This window comes from Panthera uncia, chromosome D2, assembly GCF_023721935.1.
Source record: "Panthera uncia isolate 11264 chromosome D2, Puncia_PCG_1.0, whole genome shotgun sequence".
Classification (NCBI taxonomy): domain Eukaryota; kingdom Metazoa; phylum Chordata; class Mammalia; order Carnivora; family Felidae; genus Panthera; species Panthera uncia.
The window spans coordinates 61,492,092-61,503,696 of NC_064818.1; the positions used below are offsets into that span (position 1 = coordinate 61,492,092).

The following is an 11,605-nucleotide window of genomic DNA, read 5'->3' on the forward strand; positions in this document are numbered from 1 at the left end:
CGAGTTTGTATATTACAACAAAAGCAAGATGTAGAGTAAATCTAGTGTACAAACATGTATCGGTAAACTGGCATGGAATATGACTTGTACTGTAGATTGAGAAATTCCTACTCTGTGTCCTAAAGCACTCTGACAAGCACCTTGCATAGAAAGCTTTTTCTAACAGGATACATTCTAGTGGTAGAATCAACTAGCATCATAATGGCGTCACGTGGCAGGAACCATAGAGGAGGTACAGGAATGTGAAGCCAAGAAGGTTCCAGAGCTCAAGTACCACACTCTGTTATTGAACTGCAAAGTTTGCTGGCTCTCTAAACTTCTTAAAGGTTGGCAAAGCCCATGCATTCTTTCTAACTGACTCTAATTCCTAATATCACTAGGCTGATTTCAAAAACTCTCTGGTGTGGATTTTGACAAAGATATATGAAGTGTCAAATAATCACATCAGAATGTGTCAGTTTCTGCTTGTGGTAGTTCATTTGCTAGTTAAACACCCTTGGAGTACACATTTCTGATGAGATGCAGGTTTCACCTGATTGACCCTAGGCTACAGATTAGTGTTGAACAATGTGAAAACATATGTTTCACTATTTGTACACATTTATTTTTAAAGTAAATTATCAGGCAGACAATAAAGCACAGACCTGTATCCTTCGTGCCATTTTTGGAGCTGTTCCTCTGTGTACAGAATACTTCGAGTGTTTCTTTGTAGGGCAAGTGTAACAGAAGTTGACCTTTGCTATTAGGTGTCATCTCCTTTGCCCTGGAACCCACAGAGAGCACTCCCTTGGACACCTATCGCTGACTACCTTACATGGTCACTTAACTGTTTCACTTAACTCTTGTGTCCCCCAGTAGAGAAAGGCCTGGCATCATGCCTCTATAGCTCTTTATTCATCTACTGTAGAGATGCATACGTTGGATCCCTTAGAGTCATGCTCAATAGATTATTTGCTGAATAAAGGAATATATGAGAACATGAAGAAGCCATGAAGGAAAGTACTGCTTGTATTGGGGGGAGATTTGTCTTTTTAACTTTGTGGTGCACACTTCGAGGGCAGAAGACTTATATGGTCTTTGATTTTGGAAGCAATATACATTGAGACATCCATTTTGACAGCTAAAGGCAGGTGTCTTAATGCTCCCCGGCTGCAGCCTGCAGCGAACACCACCTTGAGAAGGCTGATGGGGGCAGTGCCATATAAGTGCATTATGGAATTTGTGCTCTAGGTGTCCGCCAACCCCCATCCCAACAAATATGCACACGGTCCCACATCCAGCCCTGCCATTTGCTTTGTTGCCTGGCATTTACACAGCAGCAGATGTGCTATAAATAGACACACAGCAACAGGGCTGGCATACCAATGGACCCAGAGGTGAGACATCTGGTAGAACAGATGCAGCGTGGCAGGGGAACACAGACTGCCCAGAAAGTGCTCATTGCCCAAGATCGGCGCCAAGGATCTGACCAGTGCCCGCCTCGGCACCGTGCCCTCCAAACAGATGGGAATAGGTTTGAGCCAATAAGAGTACATGGAGAAAGTGGTCAGATTGCTTCTGAGAAGGAGTGGCCTCTGCCAGAAAAGTTGAAGCAGCCCTTTTTCTTTTAAAAGTCAGCTCTTCACCGTCACCTGGGTACCACCCATCCATCAAGTCCCGTCAAGCAGTTTTTGCCCACGTTTCATTGTGGCAGAGCAAGCCCTTAAATAAATGCTTTACCTTGTTCACGGAGATGACAGGAGGATTAATTAATGTTAGCAAAGCTCCGGCAAGATCAATGGATGAAAGAAAACTCACAAAGTGCATTATTAATAATGGAATGAGGTCACACTCCATAAAAGCCCCGTAAAAAGTCCCATTTTCCGTGTAGAGCAGTCATTTTGTATTACAGTCCCACTTTTTATTGAAATATTTAACAATCATAATGCATTGTAATTTGTGTCCTTAACTAGGGAAAAAGTGCATATAGGAGAAATGCTGGGGAGAAAGCATTTAATCCACTCATCTTTTTACTTCTTCTGTGTGGTCTAGACACAGGGTCCTTTTTCCCCTGAGATGATAAGCCTACTTATCCATGGCCCTAATACTCTCCATTCTTTGCCTTCAGTCAGTTAACGACTATAATAGGAAGAACAACAACTAACTGCAAGGAACACTTGAATCTTCAGATATGCAAAAGTAAGGTGCACAATACATTGGTGTAAAATAACGTCCTTGAATAATAGAATTCTCTTATTCTCAGGTACATCTGGCACCGGAATGAAGCTATCAAAGTATTTCTGAAGTGGAGGTCTCTAGGGGGCCTATATTCGACAGGAACAATCAAGATAAACAGCAATGAAACTAGACAAGAGGAACTTGGAATTAGCATAATTTCTTCCATGGAAATGTCTCTTTGCTCACATTTCTAACTTTCTGAATCTCCACCTTCTATCAGTATTCCTTGAATTTCATCCTTCATTGTGAGGCAAACCAGATCATCTTAGCTGAAAAATCTTCTCTTGTGCCTTTACATCCATTACAACCTCTTTTACTGTATTTGCAGTTTTTTATTATGACATTTCATTTTGTCATTTACAGAGAAGGCACACTTTGTTTCGCCAAAGTGATCATAAACTCATATAAGGCAGAGTCACTGCTTCGTTCCCTACAGTCTCAATTACAGTCTCAGTTATATGAATATAGGATGTCCTTCAAAAAATACCGGTTGATTGACGCTTAAAAAAAGCAATGATGGGGTGCCTGGGTGGTTCAGTCGGTTGAGCATCTGACTTTGGCTCAGGTCATGATCTCACAGTTTGTGGATTCGAGCCCACGCCGAGCCCACAGAGCCATGCTCCGTGCTGACAGCTCAGAGCATGGAGGCTGCTTCGGATTCTGTGTCTCCCTTCCTCTCTGCCCCTTCCCCGCTCATGCTGTGCCTCTCTCTGTCTCAAAAATAAATTTAAAAAATTAAAAGAAAATAATTATAAATGACATATGTGAAGCATTCTCAGGCATCATACTGACTGCTTTCATGCATTTCTTTTACTAGTCATCACAGTACTCTGTAAGGTGGATACCACTGTCATCTCAACTTTGTAGATAAGGACAATGAATCTCAAACAAGTTCACTAAGTCGCCTACAACATGTACAGCTAGGAAGGTTCAGGTCCTTGGCTTCAATCCAATCCTGGCTGATTCCAGGGATCTACTATGTCATATTGCCTCTAAAGTTCTTCCATGCCCACCCCTGGCAATGCATCATTTAATGCACATTTAGAAAACTTTTGTATTGCGGCGCCTGGGTGGCTCAGTCGGTTAGGCTTCCGACTTCGGCTCAGGTAATGATCTCGAGGTCTGTGAGTTCAAGCCCCATGTCGGGCTCTGTGCTGACAGCTCAGAGCCTGGAGCCTGTTTCGGATTCTGTGTCTCCCTCTCTCTCTCTGACCCTCCCCCATTCATGCTCTGTCTCTGTCTCAAAAAAAAAAAAATGTTAAAAAAAATAAAAAAAAAAAGAAAACTTTTGTATTACATAATATCCTACAGATAAACTCTAATTCCTTAAAATAATGAAGAAATACACATAGATGAGAATACACTGTAGTATTTGGCCAGTGAATATAATGGGCTGGACACAGCAGGTCTATAAAGAGGAAAGCTTGCTCTTTGAATATGGTTTCACTCATGCATTAAAACCACCCATGATGTTGTCTGTCTCCAAGTCATTTCAGTTGCCTCCGCTCTCAACCAGCAATGCTGTGGGGACTAATTAAATATTGCCCACAGAGTGTAGAGTAATAATATAATTGATGATAGGCCATCTAAGAGCTCTTCTACTATTATGAGATCATTTGAATACAACCATCTCTATGGTCCAAAAGCAGTAAATATCTTACAGCCAAATGGCTTTGACATTCAGGTTCCAGGCATTCTAATGCATGGGATAATTCAATGCACTCTAATAGCCTGAACTGGAGACTTGCTTTCTTGATTGACTCTTTATTAATGGTGAATTGCTTAGTTAGTTAACAGGATAACTGCTGGAAAATGGGAAGTAAAATCATAATGGCATATGTTTGCAGAAAATGACTTCTCTATAGTAAAGATTTATAACCTTATGCAGGCATTTGTTCATTCAATAAACATTTATTCAGCACCATCCCTGTACTAGTCATCATTTTAGGTGCTGCAGATACTAAGTTGAGTGATACTAATCCACCGACCTCTAGAACTTACATTCCAGGAAGCAAGACACAACGTGCATGTATTTCACTCTGTTGCTATCTACCTTCAGATAGGGATGATTGCTATGATAAAGAACACAATAAAAGAAGAGAGGAGAAAGGAGGTAATAGATGGTCAGGAAAGGACTACATGGAAGTGACAGGGGCAGATACCGGAGTATTGAAAGGGAGCAAACAATGAAAACCTGGGAGAGGAAACTTTTTGGCAGTGGAACACCAAGCATAAAGATCCTGAAGTGGGAAAAACATAGGTCTGTTGGAGAAATACTAAACAGCCATACTGGCTACTATAAAATGAGTTAGGAGAAAGTTGTAGAAAACAAAATTGGAAAGGTAAGCAAGGGCCGGACCATATAAAGCCTGGAGGCCATCTTTGAATTTCCATGTGAAGCCATTGGGAAGTTTTGAGGAAAAGGATGGTCTGGTCAGATTTACATTGAGAAAGATCACAATGATGGCTACGTACATAATACTGTATAGGATGCAATGGAGAAGGAAAGGAGACCAATTAAGAGCTATTTTAGGATATGACAAATTTTTGGAGTATGGTTTAAGGATGGAGAAGCTGAAAGAGTTAAGGTTCAGGATATATTCTTGAGACTGCAGCTGTCAGGATTGGGGGTTAAACAGATTGTGGTATTTGAGAATAAGAGAGGAATCCTATATTCAAGGGTTAAAAAGAGACTAAAAAATATTAAAACAAAAAAAAATAGGCTTTACAAACTGTGTTCTTCTCAGCCACATTTCCACAGTGGGAATTCCTCAGAACAGAACAAAATCTCTTACTCTTTTAAAGTTCTAAAATGAGTGTTGGGAGAAAGTCCTTGGGTCTAGTAATCTAGTCTAATCTCTGCTATTAATTGACCCAGAACAGGCTGCCCTACCTCTCTGGGCTTCAGTTTCCTTTTATTTGAAAAGTAAGTGGTTGGGTCTAGTAATCTAGTCTAAGCTCTGCTTTTAATTGACCGAGAACAGGCTGCCCTACCTCTCTGGGCCTCAGTTTCCTTTTATTTGAAAAGTAAGTGGGAGTCCAGAATTAGAAAATTTTTAAGGTTCCTTCCAGCTACAGTCTTTAAGAAAATGGTGAGGTTTGATAAGCAGTAAGGTTTAGTGTTCACATACGTAAGCAGTATATAATCAGATGTATTTTCTCAAACTGAAAAAGATCATTGATGACATAGTTTCCTCACTAAAATTAGAATAGGTCCTATAATTGATAGGACTTTGGCAAGTACAATCTGAAGAATGGCAAAAAATACCTATCAGAGCTGAGACCATGGGTCTTTGAATCCTGCTGGATGCACCTACTTTACTTTGGAATCTCCAGAGTAGAAACACTTCCCTTGTACCCTCATTCAGTGTAAGTACTAACTCCGTGGAAGTACTTTCCCTTCATGCTTCTCTCTCCTACACACACACACACACACACACACACACACACACAAATGTATTGCTTGGTTAGAAAGGCATCTTGACACTAAAAGTAATTCCCGAACCGTATACCTTCCAATTAGGATAATTATGGTCAAGGCCTTAGCATATATGTGAAAATTCTTTACCCTCTGAATGAAGAATATGACAATAAGAACAAGAACAAATATTGTAGATGAAAGAATTAGAATCTCTTAAAAACTTGAATGTTTTAAATGTAAAACAGAGTCAGGGCTCCTAGGTGGCTCAGTCAGTTAAGCATCTGTCTTCGGCTCAGGTCATGATCTCGCAGTTTGTGAGTTTGAGCCCTGTGTCGGGCTCTGTGCTGACAGCTCAGAGCCTGGAGCCTGCTTCTGATTCTGTGTCTCCCTCTCTCTCTGCCCTTCCCCTGCCCATGCTCTGTCTCTCTCTGTCTCAAAAATAGATAAAAAAATATTAAAAAAATTTAAAATAAAAAAATTTTAAAAATGTAAAATAGAGTCATCTTAAGGGACAGATGTTTACATTCTATTAATTGGTCTTAGCCTGGATTGCTCAGAAAAATAAAGCCTGAGCCCAAAGCTTATATACCACTATTTTATTAAGAAACAAAATTGGAGGGGTGCCTGGATGGCTCAGTCGGTTGAGCGTCCGACTTCTGCTCAGGTCATGATCTCACAGTCTGTGAGTTCAAGCCCTGCATCGGGCTCTGTGCTGATGGCTCAGAGCCTGGAACTTGCTTCTGATTCTGTGTCTCCCTCTCTCTCTGCCCCTTCCCTGCTCATGCTCTGTCTCTCTCTGTCTCAAAAATAAATAAAAACATTAAGAAAAAAAATTAAAAAAAAGAAAGAAACAAAACTGGAGAGAAGGAGATGTGAGCAAAAGGAGAGGGGACAGGGCAGGAATGGAAGCCAGTACAAAGACACACTAGAGAGTGGACACCACTGGAAGTGACGATTTGACATCGCAGACCTGTGTTCTGAAAAGCTGCATAAACTGCTTCTCAAAGGATTTGAGTGAGGGTTCACCCATCAACACCCATATCTTGGTCAAAACATATTACACAGGATGGTAAGTTCCTCACACTCCTGACTTGCACAAACGGGGACCAAGTGAAGCCTGGCAGTGCCCTGTTCCTCCCTGTCTGCAGGAAAGCCGTGGGGTGGGGGGACAGGTGGTCTAGAAATGAGGTGAGGTGCTGTTAGGTTACCCCCCACAGACAGATGGACAGAACCTTGCAGAGTGGGGCTCCCAGGCAGTGAGTGTCTGAAGTGGTACATGAAGTGTCTGATTCAAAGGGTCCCCCTTGCCCAGTTACCATACAGATGCAAAGTAGAGGGGAAACTGCCTCATTAGCAAAACACAGAAGAATGTCTTAGGGTGTCAGTAGGCTGAGCATCTGACTCTTGGTTTCATGATTTCATAGTTTCTTGAGTTCAGGCCCTGAATTGGGCTCTGTGCTGACAGTGCAGAGCCTGCTTGGGATTCTCTCCCTCCCTCTCTCTCCCTCTTTCTCTCTCAATTTGTCAAAAATAAATAAGTAAACTTAAAAAAAAAAAGTCTACCTTAGAGGAGTCAGCCCACACTGAAAATCAGGTGAGTTAACTATGTCAGTCTGACAAACACCAAACAAAATAAAACACAAACAATGTCACCTTGGGCAGCATTCACAAGAGCAGAGTGTCTAGAAATAGGAAGATGCTAATATTGTTCTGCTCCGTACTGGTCAGATTACACATAAAGGGGACTTTGATCACAGAGGATGGCCACGGCAGCAGGGCCAGCTGTACATTATGCTCAATAAAGAGTCACAGATAAAGGAATTGGAAAATTTGTATTTGTGAAATAAAAAGGAAATAAATTATGCTATTTATTTTATATCCTAGTACTTGAAGGAGTTCAAATGGAAGGTAACTAAGACTCATTCTGTGAGGTACGGCCCATAGAAATAAAAACAATTGGTCATCAGAGAGATAAGTTTTTGGCAGTAAAACTGTTGAGTACAAGCTATTGCATGGAGGCACTGGAGTGAGGTTGGATAATCCCAGAGGTGTGAGTGTGCCTTGGGAGGATGTAGAAAGAGAACAAGGGATTTTTGAGTCAGAGAATACGTGTTTGGAAACAGAGCCTTGCATTTCTATCATTTTTAACTGGGTGATAGTTGATGTGTCACCTAATGTCTCAGTTTCCTCCTTAGAATACTGTGAACACCCTTAGGGTTCATACAAGAATTGTAAGATATAGGGAGGGGGAATGAGGAGGGGTTGTTCCAAGGACACCAGCATGCAGCTCTAAGAGGAGTAAGTCCTGAGGCTCCCATGTGCAGCACGGGTGAGTATCTTAATACTTTGTGTACTTGAAATTCACTAAGAGGTTAGATCTCGGGCTTTTCATTTTTAAAACAGTTAACTATGTACAGTGGTGACTGTATCAGTTGACTTATTGTAGGAATTGTTTCACAATGTGTGCATATATCAAATCGTCACATGTACACCTTAAATTTATTTCATTTTATTTGACAGTCATACCTCAGTAAAGCTGGAGAGAAAATGAGGAAGTTTCTCAGTAAAGTTAAAAAAATACAAGACACAATATGTGACTGCATAGGCATCTCTAGAAAGCGGTGGAATAGTTCCTTAGAATCCTTAGAAGGAACAGCTTTAGCCTCACACACAAAGGGCTGATATTCCCAGGCACAGCAACAGCTTGTTTTCTACAGAGAAAAACCTGTGTTCTCCAGAGCCAACACACATTCAATGGCAAGAAATGTTATATTTTAAAATGGGGCTCATTTGAATGGAAAGAAAGGAGCTCAAATTGTAATGAGCCTCCAAGGCATTTTACAAAATTCTCATTAGAAAATAACAGCCAACAGGCTGTATGGGTACCAAATCTAAGAACAAATAACATGAATGAGATGCTAAACATTCAAAGCCTGTACCATTTGCTTAAAAGCATAAATTCAATTGGTCAGATGCCAAATTAAATGTAAGAGAGACTAAGGAAATACTACCATAGCAGAAAACATTATTAGAAATTAAGCAAATGAATAAACATTCCCCCCTCTGGTGAATATTTGTAGCAATTATTGAAAAAATTTGCAAGCATGTGGCATTTTAACAAACCTTACAATTATGTGATGTGCAATTGTATATGAGGAAACTCTGGGGTGTTCTGCTTTGAGAATTGGATGGTGCTCTGGCCTTGCTCCTAATGAGAGGCAAGTAAATAATGTAAAACATCAATTTGGCACTCAGATGGTGTTAATGAGTGAACAGTACAGATCGCCAGCTCTTCTCAGTTGAGGCAGGTGACTCCACGTGTAGCAAGTGCCTAGATACAAATCAGAGATTAGGCTCTCCAAAACTTCCATGAAATGCAGATGCTTTGTAGGAGACATTGTTTCAACTGGGCCTTCAGAGAAAAACCAGTATCATTTTCTTTTAAATTTCATTAAAGTCAGCTTGCCATCAGAAAAGTTTTCAAAGGCATTTGAATCGCCTACTTTTGCTTGATATGATCTAACAACTAACTCATACATTTATCCACCCATCCAATCACCATTCATCGTCCGTGTGTCCATCTTTCTGTCCGTCTGTCCATCCATCCATCCATCCATCCATCCATTACTGGTCATTTAAAGTATGGTCCCTGGAGTTTTGCTGCCTGGTTTCTGAATCTGGAGCTTCCATTTAACGGCATAACCTTGGGCAAGTTCAATCACCTTCCTAAGCTTTAGTTTCCTTGTGTATAAAATGGGGGTAAATAATAGTACTTAGCCCCATAGATTTAAAGCGTTTAGTAGCACTGAGTAGCAACATAGTTAAGCACTTAGTGTTAAAAGTAGTAGTTGTTATGTCATTCAAATTTTATGTGCCAGCTAACCAGCTCCCTTCCTTAATTACCTTCTACATAATATGTATGAGAGAAAATCACCCTCTTATTGAATAGTGCTCATCACCAGAAAGCAGAACCGTTCTCTACAGATCCTGTAGGAGCCCCCAACATACCAACTCCTTAAGCTGGGCTGCTTCTTATGAGTAAAACATGGGGGCTTGTATTTTGAAGTTCTCCCAGAATTCAAGATAGCCTGCCTTGGACAGAGCAATCAGGACCAACCAGGACATGGTTTGGGATGTACATAAACTGCTTTGGCACTTTTCATTCCTAATGAACATCAGTTTGAAGGCAGTACCTGGCCCTTTGTGCACAGACTATCCTAAAAATAATCCTGCTCTTACCTAAGGGACCTGAATAATGAGATAATGTCCCTGGGCCACCAGCCTTCACTCATGAGGCATGTTTACCAAAACGCAACTGATGGTTTGAGTTCATTTTTATTTTCTTCACCCTAAAAAGCCCTCACACCACCTCCCCACCTCCATCACACATTCACACCACAGCATCTCTTCTCGGAAATATACTATGCCAAATGAACTGGATTTAGTATCATATTAATCTAATTAATAAAAATGAAGCATTATTTATTGAAGTAATTAGGGAGATAATTAAAGGTGTAGAAACTTGAATTTAAAATTGAGTTTTAGGGGGGAATCAAATTGTTTTACCCAATACCATAGGCAAATGCAACATATGTTACCAAGGGAAGATTCTTGAGTGCAGCTTCCAGAGAGATTAAGACTGCTTTTTTATAAGCCCATGAAGTCCATGTAAATGAACACTGCTAAAACACTTGAAAAATATATTTGCATAAAAAGCTTCAATTTGTCCCCAAGATATTATATAGATTGTTCTTTATTTTAAGAGCATCTTTGAAGGATAGGGCACAGATAAACCCTCTGCTAGAGTTTTGGAAAACATAGTAAATGGCTCACTATAACTGAGACATTTCTTGTCCTTCTCCTACCAAAAAACAAAAATCAAGATACATAAGAAGATAAAATTTAGAAATAGGAGCATAAATAAAGGCTAAAGAAAGTCATTTACCAAATCCCAGTCTGAAGTTTTATGTTGAGAAATATTTTTTTGAATGCACAACTCACCTGAACAAGAAAAACCTTCCCAAATAAGGTAGGGAGGTAGAGGGAAAGGAGAGAGTGAGGCACAGGAGAGAGAGAGAGAGAGAGAGAGAGAGAGAGAGAAGGGAGAAAGAGAGAGAGAGAGAGAGAAGGAGAGGGAGAGAGAGAGAGAACTAGCAATCTTTGAATGATTTATCTCCATAACCTCTGCATCTTGAAGTTGGGCATGAATGAGAGATAATTTATGTTCATTCATTTAACAGATATGTATTTAGTGTTTACTGTAGTCTCAGCATTCTTGTAAGGATGAGGAATAAAACAGTAATGAGAAAGGCAAAATCCCTCTCACATAGAGTCACATTTTATTTGGGGCAGGACAAGTAATGTACACATAAATTAATGATTTGATTTCAGATAGTGACAGATGCTCTGTAAGAAGGAAGCCAGTGATGTATTTGTAAGTGTTGGCCTAAGAGATGCTATCAGAGGGCTGACATTTGAATGAAAGCTACCTGACAAACAGGGACTAGATCCTGAGACAGCAGGAACAGCAGGTGCAAAGAGCCAAGGCAGGAATAAGAAGGGGGGTAGGGTGGCTCAAGCTTCATGGTGAAGTGGAAGGAAAGTGACTGAGGGGAGTAGGGGGAGGGGGGCGGAGACTGGGTCACTCACAGCCTTAAGAGAGGCTGACCTGTACGTAACTAAGTAATTGGAGGTTGTTAAGCCTCCCATTTTTTGACTTGCCTTATTTTCAATTGTTCATGTGACATTTACTTTTTAGTGATCATATATTAGGCTAAACATGGGGTTCATTAAGTTCCCAGTAACGTAAGTTATACAGGTCACCCTCTCTTCACACAATGACATAAAAATAGCAATTAATAAAAACCAAAGGAAAAAAGTCTATTACCTGGAGATTAAAAAAAATATATATGTAACCATTAGTTCTTGAGGGAGTCAAAACTATAATTTCAGATTATTTAAAGAATA

General features: G+C 40.3%; 1 long non-coding RNA gene across 1 annotated transcript; it reads left to right on the forward strand.

The window, feature by feature from the left end:
• The first annotated feature begins 241 nt into the window (after positions 1-241).
• Positions 242-2,528, forward strand: LOC125933531 (uncharacterized). The gene is made up of 2 exons (XR_007460982.1): positions 242-326; positions 2,243-2,528. It is a non-coding gene; the product is annotated as an uncharacterized LOC125933531 (long non-coding RNA).
• Positions 2,529-11,605: the final 9,077 nt, after the last annotated feature.